At 35.2% G+C, this 16,934-nt stretch overlaps 1 long non-coding RNA gene across 7 annotated transcripts in view; it reads right to left on the reverse strand.

The window, feature by feature from the left end:
* The window catches only part of LOC149537044 (uncharacterized), an 88,791-nt gene that overhangs the window by 19,335 nt on the left and 52,522 nt on the right, over positions 1–16,934 (reverse strand). The window lies entirely within an intron of this gene.

Consider the following 16,934-nt stretch of genomic DNA (forward strand, 5'->3'; position numbering starts at 1 on the left):
TGTTTTTGCAAACCATCAATAAGCATATAAATAAGAATAAGACCTCTTCTCTACTATGACCCAAGCATAGCTTATTACGACCTTCTTCTCACCCTTAGCTCCAGCTCGAGGTGTGAAGCGACTATACAATTTCCCTAACATGGGCCATCTAGATCTGTGAGACCCCACAGGGGATCTCCTCACCAGTGACACTCCTCTTGTAGCACTCAACTTCATCACAAGGCCTCTGGTAGCCACATAGATTAGTTGTTGTTTGAATTTTTCCCTGTGAGGATAGATACCTATTCTTTTCCGTAATGTCTCCTGCTTGCTTCTTCTTTTGTTGTACTTATTCTTTTTTGGACATCGTTTGGTGCTCCATTTTTCTGCTTTCTTCTTGGTGTAAGTTTCCAATCCCATAGACCCACATTGTGGTCTTTTGTTGGACATTAATAAAATTATCTTATCTACTACTTGTTACAGTATAGATTTAAAGTTTTTTCATATCTTGAGAGAATCATTTTTTTGCACGCAATTTCCCACTTATGCAATATTTTAGACCTAAAGGTATCCATCAAATGAGGAATACCAGAACAAATTCCAGTGTAACACCAATACTGGGGTACATCGTGATGGGGGGATGAGCTTCCAGATGTGGAGAAAATGGGCCTCACTTTTGGGATGATGGCGGGGGGGGGGGGGAGGAGGAGAGGACAACAAGGGGAGGATGAGGCAAGGAGGGGTGTTGTATGGTCACATAAATCCTTGTCATGATACATGTCTATATTCCTTTTGAGATAACTGTTACTGTAAATCATTGACCCCTTTTTATTTCATCTCTTTACATAGCATGATAGTTTGATATTTATACTTTTGTTTACATTTTTATTGTTGCTCGACCTTAGATTTTTCATATGACTATCCATAAAAGATAGATTTATTTATGATTAAAGAGTTTAATTATATTTCTTGATTGTTGGTTTCAATGCTCATCTTAGATTGCTATACATTGATTGGTTTGTGCATTTATTAGCTTCTCACCATAATTTCATGGTGGTTGTTTTATAGTTTGTGTGGGTTCCCTATTTGCCATGGGGCTTTGGACATTTTTTAGACACATGGATATTTATGCATCAGATATTCTAGGGATAAATAGAGACAAGTTGGTCTATAAAGCTCATTTATATTTTATATTTTAGAATGCAAACTATGCATGTACATATTATTATTGAATATTATCTCTTAATACTGAAATGGGGGGATGCCGAAAAATAAGAAATATTTTGAAGAAGTATTTTAGTAGATCTTAGGCTATTTTGTCAAGCTATTTGTTCTTAGAGGCAGCTGGGTGCAAATTTTATTGTCAAATAGGAATTTTACATTAGTATAGATTAAATAGAGTACAAAACAAATAGAATAGATGGAAAGTAGAAATCCAAAGATAGTACTTGCTATATTGTTCATGCACAAATTTTACAAGATGAAGCACCTAGAATTGCACATTTTATTGAAAATCATACCTCTCCTGCAAGGAAAATTGCTATGGAACTCTAAGCTCAAGTGTCATGTCTTAAGAATTTTGCATCTCTAGAGTTCTTATTTGCAAAAAATATAATTTGAAAAAGCTATTGATTGTAAGTATTAATTATTGGTGTTGTATTTGAGTACTTTTCTCCTCTAAAAGTTTACAAATATTACATTACAAAGTTTTTTCTTTGGGTATAATCAGAAGGAAAAGACAGAGATTTTGTGATGGAGGAATGACGCCTATCTAAAGTAGAGAGGCGCAAGCTTCTGTACTTGAAGACATTAAAGGTATCTAAAAATAGGCTTTCATGAAATGTTTTTTATGCCTATTTCAAAGGTTTATTTGTTTGGTGTTTTCACACATTTGATTGAAAATGATTTACTATTATTTCATGCACTAACACTCTTTTCCAGATAATATAGAAGCATCTAGTAGCAATGCAACATGCCCTCCCCATCCAGGATTTATGTGGGGAGTTTGCATCTGATGTGGTGTGATGAATCCAAATTCAGATTTGGATGATCATATTGGAGTTGCTCTTAAATATATTCATAAGGTATCCATTTTATGAAAGCCAATTGCACGATTTAATTAGTTGTTTGATTTCCTTGAATTGTGACTCAATTATAAGAAAACAATCTTTTCTTAAATGTTTTTTACAAACTGATTGTTTGTGGCTCTATTTTTGCAATGCACACAAGCTAGTCTCAATTATTGCTGTAATGGGCACCCCTGGATGTCCCAAAAAACTAAACCAAATTGCTGAAAGGAATTATGTCAAACAGTTTGCATTCAACTTCTTAAAACCCCTTATAACTCCGGAAATCAAACGTTTATTTGTTTGTTGTGTTTCATGCATGGAATTGGTATCATACAACATAAACAAGAAAGGAACTACAATAATATGCAAAGTGGAAATGAACTGCTGCTAATAAAATGTTATTTTCAGAATTCATAAAACCAAATACATGGCAGATTTATCAACTCACTAATTACTTCAGCAATATTGTCATAATACTCCAGCCCATGCTTACGAACTTGCTGCTGCAATACTTTGTCCTTCAATCAGTCCACTACTTTCGTAATACCATTCCCTCAAAGCGGCATAAGCGTCGGACAAGTAGTGAAGAAGATATGAGCAAAATACCAAATCTGCCTGTAGCCGGAAATGCAACTAAACTGCCTGATAATGAAGCCAAAAACAAAGAATTCCAAAAGCCAAACCCCAAAGGAATGACGTCTAGAATGTTACAAGAGAGGATAGACGTCCTCAAATGCCAAGAACTGAGCTGCAACTCACATACCAATTTCTTCTCATATTCAACCTGCCTAATGAAGCCACAGATGCTTCCTTTTATTCTATTCCCACGGGTCCGCTCAACTCATATGGGCAATGTGGGATAAAAGATGTGTAATATAAAACATATATTAAAATACCCCTTATGTCTCCCTTGGGTACACATCACCATAAAATAAATATTAAAGTAACACTTTAATATTTTACAATTAAATTAGACGTTACTTTAATAAAACTTCAGGCATTAAAATGTATTAGCAATCGAACTCCGAATAATGCAAGTGATAGCTCATCGGAAAGCTCTCACCGAGGAGTATCGAATCCAATCACCAAAATTGACCTGCACTGTGTCCTGCCGACTTACTAAAAATAGTAAGTATGCCTGAAACTGAGTAAATCAACTTCGTTTGGCCCAAACTGGAAATGACTAGGCCAAAACACTCCAAGATCCCATTAAACCCTTCGTTAGCCCTCGGGACCATGTAGAACAAGGCTAACGCACACACACTTGGTCAACTGCTAAAATGGGGATATTACAATTGCAGAGACTATGAAAAGAAAAAAATGCTGGTGGAGACCTACAATGGCCTGCATACTATTCACATGGTAATTTTGGCAATAGTTCTTTTCCCTCAATTGCAAGTCAATTGTATGTTTGTCCAAGCCCGTAATTCTTCTTCTATAACTACTCTTAAAGATCTTATAGCAAATGATTAAATGATTTAAAAAGTGTCTTTAGATAATCACATTTGCTTCAAAGTTTTCTAAAATTTCAAGATGTGATTCTTCTTCTTCATAAAATTTATGTTTTTATTTGAATAGTGCAAATTTTGGTGATGAACCAAATTAGGTGTTTGAATCTCTCTCTATATAAAAATTCATAGTGTATTATTATTTATTTGATAGTTAACATGATTATTATTATGATTATGATTATATTTAATTTAATTTTTTGTTTAACTTTGTATTTAGGCTCTATTATCATTCAAATCTAGCTCTGAAAAGGGGACATTACATTATGGTCAAGGATATGAAGTTTATGGTTACGATCAACCATTTTATGATCCATCAATGTATAGTTCTGGGGCTTATCCTATAATTGGGGTTATCAATAGGTGAATCATAACCATTGCCTACCAAACTTTACTAGCCCATTATTTCCTTTTGTTATAGGTTTTTCTAAGCAATTTATCATAAACATATTATTTAGTTCTTTGCTACATTTATGAATTGGCACCACTTTCCCTATTACTAGGAATAACTTTATTATATAGTTCATTGATAAAAACTCTCTTTTCATGTGTCTTTTCTTTTATCAAATTCCTATTTTATGTGTTTGTAGACTAAGGTTCAATAAATGTCAACATCAAATGTAATGAACACTTTTAACACCCACCTGAGCATAAGGAAGATGAAATATTTGATCCTTTGACACTTCCATATGTTAAAAAGTGAGTATTTCAATTGATTGTGTTTCATAGTTTTTAATATATGTGATTTTTAATAGGCTTTGATGTTTTTATTTTATGTGAAGCCCTATTTTCTTGACCTAAATTGCATAATCATTTGTATTTTTTTATTGAAAAGTTAGCAGAAGAAACAATACTTGTCTGTGGCTAAAGTGCTCCAAATTATATTTTATAAGAGTCTATCACTTCAATAATTTAGAAAAGTGTAATTGACATGAAATATAATTTTAAAATGCTTGAACAAATAATTTAAAATTGTTGAATTGTTATTGATAAAGATTTAGATTATTGTTTTTCATAATAATTAAAATTTGTGTTCTTTGAGAAGAGTATATTATGTTATGGTGACCATGATCATGGTAGATCTAATGTTGGGAAAACAAATTTGTCAATTTTTTTTGCATTATTCTTTAAAGGGTACTAGCTCAATGGAAGAGCACCTGCTTTCTAAGTAGAAGGATGGTGGTTCAATTCCATCGTGCCCTAATATGACTAAATTAATGATTAAATAAACTACCAAATATGTTACCAAATATACTACCATATATACTACCCAAAAACTACCAAATATACTACCATATATACTACCCAAAAAACTACCAAATATACTACCAAATAACCTACCAAATAAACTACCAAAATTACCTAATAAACTACCAAGTGACAACAATAAATGACTAAATCAATGACCGAATCAATGATTAAAATAGTTTAGTCATAAATTTGGTTGGGAGATAAATGTCTGGCAATAAACTACCATTGGTCATGTGATCAAAATTAGTCACATATCTACAATTTTTAATAGTTTATTTAGTAATATATTGTTGTTTTTTTACTAGTGTACTAACAACTTCCGAAGCCATATAGCTTCACATGTCTCCATGCTAGGTGATATGTACTCTGCTTCTGCTGAACTCAGAGCCACAGACTTCTTCTTCCTGTTGAACCAAGAAACAACTCCTGATCCAAAGCTGAAACAACACCCTGAAGTGCTCCTTTTGTACATCGTACTTCTTGCCCAATCTGCATCAGTATAGCCTATCAACCTGATACCTTCACCTCGAACATATCTAATCCCATACTCAATTGTACCACGCAAGTAATGCAGCACATGCTTAGCCGATGTCCAATCCATTCTCTTTGGTTCAACCATGAACTCACTAAGAGAGTTAACTGCAAATGCTATATTAGGCCTAATGTTGACCAAATATATAAGCGAACCAATCCACTGTCTGTATAAAGTGGGATCTACATCCTTCTCCCTGGATGTATCTACCTTCCTCCAATTTGTGATCATGGGTATAGACATGGCTTTTCTATCCTCCATCATGAATTTCCTCAAGATTTCAATGCAGTATTTCCCTTGACCAAAGAAAATCTCCTCGTCTGTCAGCCACACTTCCATGCCTAGAAAGTAGTGCATAAGTCCCAAATCCTTCATCGAACTCTTCTGCAAGGTTCCTCTTGCAGTCCACTATGAGCCCTAGTGAACTAGTAAGAAACAGGTCGTCCACATAAAGAACAAGAATGAGAATCTCACCCCAAACCACCAAGTAGTAGAGGTTAGCATCCGCTTCACTCTTCAACAAGCTCATTTTCTACAAGCATGTATCAATTTGCTCATACCACACTCTATGAGCTTGCTTGAGTCTATACAATGCTTTCTTCAATCTGCACACGTGGATCTCTTTGTTGCATGCTACAAAGCCTTTTAATTGTTCTATGTATATCTCCTCCTTCAACTCACCATTAAGGAATGTTGTCTTGACATCCATCTGATGGATCTGCCATCCCATTTGTGCTACAAGTGAGATTACAGCTCGTAGAGAAGTATACTTGGCAACTAGAGCAAATGTCTCCTCATAGTCTATTCCCTCCTTCTGAAAGAACTCCTTTGCCAAAAACCTCGCCTTGTATTTCTTGATGCTACCATCTGCACAGTGCTTTATCTTATAGATCCAACGTGATCCAACTACTGCCCTATCTGTTGGTCTAGGCACTACCTTCCACACATCATTCTAAATTATTGAGGAATATTCCTCAACCATAGCATCTCGCCATACTTGATGTTTTGTAGCTTCCTAATAGCTAGAACACTCACTATCTACCAACTGACTAACTAATGCCACATAGTCATTGAACTTGGTTGGTTGTCTTTGTTGTCTAGTACTCTTCCTAGGAACTCCCACAAACTCCTGAGTATCCCTTTGTCTATCTGGAACCTCATGGTTCCTACTACCAACTGTAGAGGATGAAATGTCAACCTCTAAGTCCTCTAGATGCATTTCCTGTTGCACCTGTTGCTCATACTCTATAAATCTTCACTACCTGAGTCTACACTCATAATGGTAACTATACTTGAGTTTTGTTGCACTTGATTTGGTCTTGGAGCTTGTGTTGGCTGCTCACTCTGATCATCTGCTAGCAAATCTCTGGATTTCTTGAATGCCTTGTCCTCCATGAACTTGACATCACATCTGACAATAATTCTTTTAGTCCCTGGAATGAAAATCCTATATGCTTTTGAGGTCTCATTGTACCCAGCAAAGTACCCCCTCTGCAGTCTGATCTAACTTTGTATGTGTATCTCCAGGAATATGACAATATGCCACAAACTCCCGAATATCCTGAACTGACCAACCTCTGGTTTCTTCCCTGTGAAAGATTCCTCTGGTGTCATCTTCCCTAGCACCTTGTGTGAACTCTATTATGGATGTAGACTATTGTATTACACGCCTCTGCTCATGAATAACGGGGCATGTCCTAGTCATGTAGCATAGCTCTTGCTGCCTCTGATATAGAACAGTTCTTCCTCTTAGCAACTCCATTCCGCTATGGATTGTAAGGAACGGTCCATTCCCTCTTGATTTCTTCTCTGGTATAAAACTCCTGGAAGACATTTCCTTTATACACGCCTCCATTGTCTGACCAAAGCACCTTTATCTTCCTTCCTATCGAATTCTCCACAAGAGCCTTGAACTCTTGGAATCGACTGAAAACCTCATCCTTGGTCTTCAAGAAGTATATCCAGGTCTTTCTGGAGAAATCATCAATAAAAGTAACATACTACTCATATACTTTGAGAGATTTCGTCGACATTGGTCCACAAACATCTGATTGTACTAGATCAAGAACACCCTCAAATCTAGTGTCACTCCTTGGAAAAGATGCTAGCCGCCACATTTTCTAGGTTTTTGTACACTATTCTAAATATCAACTAAAATATGTTTTGAACATTTTTTATTTAATCCACTAAGGGTTCTATGGGAGGGGCTTCCCTTCAATTTTCTAATATTATAGACCCCTCAATTTTCGCGCATGAAAATGGGGTGGGTTCCAAATAGACTCACCAACTTACCTCATGAGACCGTTAAGTGCAATCTTTCTAAATTAAAATTTTCTCCTACACTAGTGAAGCAACTAATTTTTAAGAATTGAAAATAAACTGTGGGAAAAAAGGGGGCCTAGAAATAAGCATAAAGTGCTTATTATAAAAAAGCTACACGTGTCTTCATTCTATTTTTTCCATTTATAAAAAGCAGAAATATATTTGTAAGAAATATACACAAAAATTTATTTAGCAATAATATTTAAGAGGTTTATTAATAATAAGCAGAAACTTCGCATTCATGGGGTCATCCACTCCACAAATTGTTCCACAAAAAGTTAACTAGTTGTTGCTAGTAAAAATAAACTAACCAACAGCATGGGGAAATGTCCTTAGAGATATTTTTGAAAATATATCAATAATCACTTCATTGTTTTAAAAATCTAATTATGATCATAATAAATTAGTGACATCATAAATTTAAAATCTTAGATTTTTTTTAAAATCTAAAATAAATAGGACAACTAGCTTCCTTGGGAGATAAAATCTTATTGCTGAAACAAATAAAAAAAAATTCAGTGAACTGTTCATCTTAAAGTTACAGTTCCCAACTACTCTGTGCAACAAGGTAATTCTATATGCATTGGGCTCCTTAAATGAAACTTCTTTCATTTGTTTGCTAGTTTGGACTTAGATTCTCCTTCCAACTTGAGCCAATTCTTGCAGCCCTATTAAGACAATAGTCCTAGTAAGCTTTGAAATAATCATATTCAGCTTTGACGGAAAGCCTTACCATTGTTCGATCATAAGGAATGCGCAGGGCCAATATAATGCTTTCTTAACTAAGTTTCTCTAACACTTTCCTGTCAAACATTTAGATTTGCCGCTCAACGGAGGGATAAAGCTTCACACGTGAAACTACTAACTCAGCACATTGCATTGCAGAAGGAAATCCTTCTATATGTACTAGGCTACTTTGATGAGGCAGGTATTCATCAGAGTTAAGATTTTTATTGTCTTCATATTTATAAGGAAGCAAAGGTGCGCGGAATTGCTTCCTGCACTAATCTTTGAGAGGACGATTATGCAAATTTCACTAACTGTTGCAAAGATCTCAAAATGCATAACAATATAATCAAAATAACAATGAACACATAACACAATGATTACCGTGGGGAAACCCTTTCGGGAGAAAAATCCCACCCTCCAAAATCCATACAGTGTATTCTCAAATCTGGAAGATTACAATACACTTGCAATGCAAGTTCTTACAGGAGCGCATCACCACAGCTCGAACTCAGACTCGAACTCAAAGAGTCTCCTTCTAACACCAGTCTTGCAAACTGAACTCGATCATACAAACACCTCCCCAAGCTCTTCTTTTATAGTGATTTGCCACTTGGAAACCATTTGTGGTTTTACGAAACCATGGGCCAAAACCATGGGCAAAACAACTATGCCACATGTTACCCACTTGTAATTTGTAACTCCAAGAATACCATTTTCGTCCATAATTTTGTCCTCTAGTTTAGACCCCCCATAAAAGTCATATAATGAGTTGTTTACACTCTAAAAATAGCCCTTTTGCATTGTTCTACAGATTAGACACATTTTTAACAACTCATACACCATTTTGCAACTCATAAACATGTGGAAAACTACCACAAACAAATTCTAGAATTTTCAAAGCTTTCCAGAAAAAGCTCGCAAGGTTGAGACACAATTCTCAACAATATTTATCTAAAAATTAATTCAAATCTTCATCCTCTATCTCAGTATCCTTCGAAGTAGATTCTTCATGCACATTTATCAGAATTGTGTCAACAATACACAATCTTAAGAGACCGTTTGTATCCATTACATTATACCATGTAGCTAAAGTTGGATCCATAAGCTTCTACAGTTTTGTATCCATCACTTCACATATATCTCGATCAATCAGCAAATCTTCCATCTTCTACATTTCGAAGTTTTGATAGAAAAAGTCCCAACAACAATCCTCATCTGCAGTCTTGCCATCTTTAATATCTTACAATATGGAAAATGAAATACTCTTCACAAGCTCAAAAACCCCTATAAGCAAGACATAGAACCAAAACTGGTCAAGCTATGATATCATTTGTCCAGAAGAAAAGGTATGTGGAATCCCTTCTTACACTACTCTTGAGAGGATGATTGTGCAAAATTTAACTTAACTATCATAAAGATTGTATGAGACAAATAAGAGCATAATGAAACAACAATATACACATAAAATAGTGATTATCATGGGCAAATTCTTAGGGGAGTAAACAACCCACATTGGATGACCTACACAGTGGAATATTAAATCAATACAAGATTATATCATACTTGCAATGTAAGTTCTTACAAGAATACAACGGCAACTAAAACTTGATCTTGATCTTGATCTTGCAAACAAAACTCAATGCTCAAATTCCTCCCCAAGCTCTCCTTTTACAAACTTCTGACAACCTAGAAACCAATTTTATAATACCATGTGCAAATCTCCCTTACACATGTTGCACATCCTTGACTTGTATTCCTAAATAAAAATCGTCTCTCCCATGTCCAAAGCCTGATCGCCTATTTTTATCCTTTACACTTGTCATCAAATATGTCATTTAATCCATAATAAAGACCCAAAATCAGCTTGCAAATATCTTTACCAAGGTGGTTGCAAACGTATAGAAGTCAGCCCTCTTAGCATCAAGGGCAGGTATCTAGAAGAAATCTCAAAGTCAGATCATGCAGCAAAATTTACCTCCGTGTGTTATCTGCTTACATAAAGAATACTGCACATGCATAATTTTTATAAACGTCATTCGGGGAGTTTTTCCATATTTATATATGTAATTTTATATAATCTCAAAAAAACAACTGATGTTAGTAGCATTTACAATAAAGAGATGAATGTCCAGTAACTTTAAAAAGTTTGATTCTGCCCAACAACAGAGCACATGGTTTTCGGAACAGAAGATTGTCTTTTAAATTGTCATAATATTATTCTTTGCTATTATTTGTGTTATTTGTTAAGATTTTGAAAGCAAAAAGAACAGTAGATATAAGAATATAATGCTTCCAAAATTAAATGTGTTTTCACCCAAACTGGGCAGAGCGGTGGAACACAGAGATGGCTGCTCTGTTTCCAACTACACAGTGGAATAAACCAAATAACAATGGAGACAATCGAAGTGCAATAGATTATATCACTTTCTATATTCAATAACTGAAACTAAAACAAAATAACTCTAATAAACATCTAGAGCCAGTATAGCTTACAGCTGTTACAAAAAACAAAACATATACAGCACCACAGTGCTGTAATCAAAACTTTGTATGCCTGGAGCAACCACTGCTCTACAGTGCATTACAATAACATACTTCTGCTAAGTTTTCTTTGTGCTAAAATAGAGTACAAAGAAAACAATTTAAACTGTAGGTACAATCTCTTGTTGTCCTATTTCAGTATGCTCTGTTCTGAGCTCTGTCTCAAATGCTTATGCTTGCACCTTGTATCTCTGCTTGTATCTGCAAACTAAGAACAGTCTCTTCCTTTTATAAATCAGGAAACTTAATTGCTAAATAACCTATGTCCTGCGTAGAAACTTCGTCGCTAAGTTATTGGAAGGAGAGAGATTAGCGTAGAAACTTTATTGCTAAGTTAGTGGAAGGAGAGAGATTAGATTTCTGAGAAAGAATAAATATTATCCTGCTGACAACCTTCACCTGCTCAAGTTACTGGAATCTCCTTAATAGTCAATGAGCTACTTGGAAATAAGTCTTACGAATCTGGGAAAATCTGATTGACAGAATCGGTAATTCCAACACTTCCCCTTTGTTCTGAGCCGTCAAAACAAACTACAAACTAGATCATGCTTGATCCAAAACAACAATGCCTAGATCATTCTTAATTGCTGAAAATATCCAATGCTGCTCAGACCTACAAAGCTTCTTGTGTATTTAACCATTCTCACCCTGTTCACGAATAAAATGATATCGGATTTTTATATGTTTACTTCTACCATGAAACACATGATTTTTTGTTACAGAAATGGAAGACATATTATCACAAAATATAGCGATTGCTTCCACTTGTTCTTCCTTCATATCAGCTAAGATCCTTCTCAACCAAACCGCTTGACATGATGTTGCACTTGCTGCTATATACCCACCCTTAGCTGTAGATTGGGTGATTATGGGTTGCTTCTTGGAAGACCAAAAAATTATTCCAAAACCCATGTGAAAAACATAACTGGAAGTACTTTTTATATCATCTAGACTTCCAACCCAATCACTATCTATATAGCCAATTAGCCTAGAATCATTATCAGCAGCATATAAAATATTCCTTTGGTTCCTTTCACATACCTCACGATTCTCTTACCCTCTAGCCAATGAGTATCCTTTGGTGTTTCCATAAAAATAGAAATCAAACTCAGTACACGCATAATGTCATGCCTAGTTGTTGTTAAGTACATCAAACTTCCAACCAAACTTTTGAACATAGTTGCATCCACGCTGCTGCTACAATCTTTCTTACTTAACTTAAGACCTATCATTGTTGGTGTTAAGGTTGCCTCCTTGTTGATAATTCTAAACCTTTCTAAAATATGATGTGCATACTTCTCTTGAAAAAACAAATGCCATCATCCATGTACTTAACTTCTATGCCTAGAAAGTATCTCAAGATTCCTAAATCTGTCATTTCAAACTCATCCTTCAAAGCTTGTTTGAAATCAGCAATAAGGCAATCATCACCCTCAGTAAAAACAAGATCATCAACATATAAGACAACACTTAAAATCTTACCATATGTTGCTTTAATGTAAAGAGTAGGCTCACCATTACTTTTGCTAAAACCCTTGCTCAACAAATATGAGTCAATCTGACTGTACCATGCTCTTGGCGCTTGCTTCAACACTTTGTCTTCTTCATCTGGAACTTTATAATAAGGTGTCTGATCCACATAGACTTCTTCTTTTAACACACCATTAAGGAAGGCGGATTTCACATCCATTTGAAATACTTTCCACTTGTGATGGGCTGCAATTCATATGACATCACACATAGTTTCCATCCTTGCCACAAGTGCATATGTCTCATCATATTCTCTACCAAACTGTTATGCTTATCCATTTTTTCATCAGCATTACACTTGGTTCTATACACCCATTTCCCACCAATAACTTGTTTGTTGGGAGGCAAAATAGTTAACTCCCAAGTTCTATTTCTTTCTAATACATATATCTCCTCATCCATGGCCTCACACCATTTTTCTTCTTTCAGAGCTTCTTCAAAGTAAATTGGATCACTATGAGAAAATAATGCAAAATTACTATTCTCGCCAAAATCATTATACCTTTCATTTGGGTATATCTCCTTAAAACTTTTAGTTTTTCTTGGTAGAAGGGAGGCAAGAGTAAGATTTGAACTCTCACTACTACTAATGTGTTGTGCAGGTTGAATCCATAGATGTTTCGAACTATAAGAAATTTCTGTGTGTTATTCCAAAGCTGTCCAGAACTATCTGGAACTGACTGTCTTGCTGTCTTTGGTTTCTTTCCTTTCAAGTTGTTTCTGTCAGGAGTAATCCAGAGTTGTCTGGAGCCTTCTATTTGTGTTGTTGCTTCATCTTGCCGATCATCCAACTCATCATCTTGATCAATAATAGGCTCTTTAATTGAAGTGCTAGATGATGCATCCATCGAGCCATCCCACAACTCTCATTCACTAAAAACTCAACATCTCTTGAAATAATAATCTTCTTGATGAGAGGCTTAATTAATCTATATGCTTTAGATCCTGAACTATAACCCATGAAAATACACTTCTCACCTTCATCATCAAAATTTTGTCTTTTCTCATTTGGTAGGTGTGCATATGCTACGCACACAAACACTCTCAAGTGTTCAACTATCCATCTATGCCTTGTCCATGCCTCAAGAGGTATCTTATAAGAGATTGCTTTTGTAGGACTTGTAATTATCAAGTAAATAATTGTTGCTACAGCCTCTCCCCAATATTTAGTCAAGAGACCTTTTGCTTTCAACTTGTTTCTTATTATCTCAACGATAGTTCTATTCTTTCTTTCAGCCACTCCATTTTGTTCTAGAGTATAACTGGTCGTTAGCTCTTTCCTTGTACCATTTTCCCTACAAAAGTTCACAAAAATATTAGAGGTGTACTCTCCTCCGCTATCTGACCTTGGGACTTTAATACAATGTCCACTTTCCTTTTCAGCCTGGGCTTTAAACTATAAAAACTTATCAAAAGCTTCAAATTTATTTTTCAAAAAATACGCCAACGTTCTATGATTGAAATCGTCAATCAAGGTCATAAAATAAGTACTCCCTCCTATGGAAGTAACTTGCATAGGGCCTACCAAATCAGTATGCACCAACTTCAATGGTGCTCTAGCCCTTGTGGAATTACCACATTGTAAGGGCAGCCTAAGTTGCTTACCCAAAATGTAAGCCTCACACTTCCTACCGGACTCTCCAACACTTCCCGAACCATCCATCATTCTTTTCTTGGATAAAAAATTCAAACCAGCATAAGCCAAGATGTCCATACCTTAGATGCCATAGCTTAGAAGGGTCTTTAGTCACGCTTTTAAAAGCTGATTGCTTTTGTACTGTTGTACACACTTACTTGAGAGGAGCATCAACAAATTGAGAGTTGAAACGTGTCTCGATCTTTATTGGAAACATCTGGTTCTTTGTCATTTGGACTGCTGCAGCAACTTTCTTGCTCCCATCTTTCTCATGAATGACACACCGGTCATTTTCTAACAGCACTTTGTATCAATTATGAATGAGTTCTCCAACACTCACTAGATTGTGCTTTATACCGAGGGCAAAATAAGCATTCTGAATTTTTTTCTTCTCACCTTGCTTGGTACGGATCATGACGTATCCCTTGTCCACAACAAGAACAATTACATTGTTCCCCATCTTGATTTCAGATTTATAGTTCTTATCAATGAAAGAAAACAAACTTTCATTACCAATCATGTGGTTACTACAGCCACTATCCAAATACCAAACTTCAGGGCTACCTTTTTTACCTATATTGCACATGATAAAGGTTGTATTGTTCTTTCTTTCTCCAATGTTTACATCAACAACATTAGAATATTGTTGTGGCTGGTCACTCTATTTCTTCCAGCATTCATTTGCATAATGGTCAAGCTTATGGTAATAGTAACATTCAACATTGCTCTTGTTAGAGCTCCTATTTCTTCTTCCTCCTCTGGGGCTATTCTGATAGCTACTTCCTAAGATTTCTCATCCAACATTTCTTTGTCTGGAGCTACCACATCCTCTTCCTCTAGAACCACGTCCAAAGTTGTTTCTTCCTCTCCTCTGCCTCTTGCATTGGCCTGAACTCTCAAAGCAAGCTTTTGAGAAGAATTTGTTGATCTATTAATACGGTGCTCATGAGTATGGAAAGATCCCATCAACTCATCAACTATCAACTTGACAAGTCTTTTGACTCTTCAGTAGCAATCACAAGCGTGTCAAATTTTGAGGTGAACTCCTCAATATCTTCTCCACCACTCTTTATTCTACAATCTCTTCTCCATTAGCTTTCAACTGGTTTATCAAAGTTGAGACTCTAGTTTTGAACTCTGAAACAGATTCATTCTCTTTCATAAAAAGATGCTAAAACTCTTTTTGAAGAATCTACAATTTCACAACACAAACTTGATCAGTTCCTTTGAATACAGTCTCGAGAATATCCCAAGCTTCTTTGGAATAACTAGCTGCTGCTATTCTCAGAAATAACGCCTCTGTCAAGGTTGCTTCAATCATGCTCATTGCCTTAGCATCTTTCCTTCTCATCTCCATCAACTGAGTCTTCCGATTGTTTGTGAGGGCAGCGAATTTATGTGCTATCTGTGAAACCACTTATCACAAGATCCCACAAGTCATTTGCTATCATGAGGGTCATAATTTTTTCTCACCCAAACATGATAGTTTTGTCCATTAAAGGACGGTGAATACTGCCACACTTTTCTCTCATCTCTAGCGCAATAACTTCAAACACCCAACAAAAACAAATACCCGAACTCACTCAGATTAAAGGCTCTATAGTTCTATACCATGTTCAGATTAGTTATATAGTGTGGGGATTTATTTTAGATTAAAAGAGCTTCTTCGAAACTACATATACATTGTGAAATTCTCCCAACAGAGTCCAAAAAGCAGAACAAATCATTGTACAAACAACCCATATCAAGCATGATAAGTCAAATAGATCTTAAGTTAAATATAGATTTTGAAAAAAAAAAATCCAAAAATTATGGTATTCAACCAATTAAAAAATATAGAAATCACTTCAATTTTATTCATCCGTTATGGATTTTGAATAAGTAAAATTCACTTGTATAAGCATTCAATTTTTAATTTCAAACGTATAAACCGCCCTTATTTTATTGATATATGAGGGAATTTGGGTAAGGTGAAGTTCAGTTATTTGTGTAAGGTGAAGGTCACTTATATCGGCATTCAATTTTCAAGGGCTTGCATACTTGCTAGAGTTCAGAAATATAACCAATGATTCGTGGTTTCTAATTTTCAATTTTACTTTATTTATACCTATATGTGGTTTCCGTGGATGCATATATAATTAATCATTGACGTCAAGGATAAACAACCTAATCCATAGATTGTCATGCAATGAACTTTTGCGGTAATTTAGAGAAAGTAAGTGCCATTGAGATAACTTAGTTTAAGTATTAATAAATGCATTGCATCTTTTTCAATAATTTATTCCTGTACAAATATTTGACTCCATAATTTCTTTTCTACTTTGATTCCGCTTTTCAATATTTGATAATATCCCTTGTTTTGAGGAGACACCGCCTCCAAGTGTTCGATCAGCTATTTGGGTGCAGTATGAGCGTTGGTTTTATTGTAGTTTCAAAATCATAATAACGATGCCTACCACATCTATGTTGAACATTTAAAAGTTCTATTATACTAAATGTGACTTTTGGAAGTTAAAATGCAGGATCACACAGAAGAAAGAGGTCAATAATTTATTGTCAAGAAGAGAAGTCATCTTTTATGTAAGATGAAGACTTGAACAAATTAGATAGAAATACTTGTGGCACTGTTCAAATATGTTTATCTGATTCTGTTATATTAAAAGTTTCCATTAAATGTTCCAAATGAGACTGAATCATATAAATTATAGAATCGAAGAGATCTGTAAACTAAGAGTCTCATTAGCAAGTTATTTTCGAAAAGAAAACTATATTCTAGCTCAAAATGAATATTGAGCGCTCAATTGAAAAACACACAAATTCATCTAATCATGAACCTG

Source organism: Cupressus sempervirens, chromosome 10, assembly GCF_028749045.1.
Source record: "Cupressus sempervirens isolate cs-2001-9-10 chromosome 10, ASM2874904v1, whole genome shotgun sequence".
In the NCBI taxonomy this organism is placed as follows: Eukaryota; Viridiplantae; Streptophyta; class Pinopsida; order Cupressales; family Cupressaceae; genus Cupressus; species Cupressus sempervirens.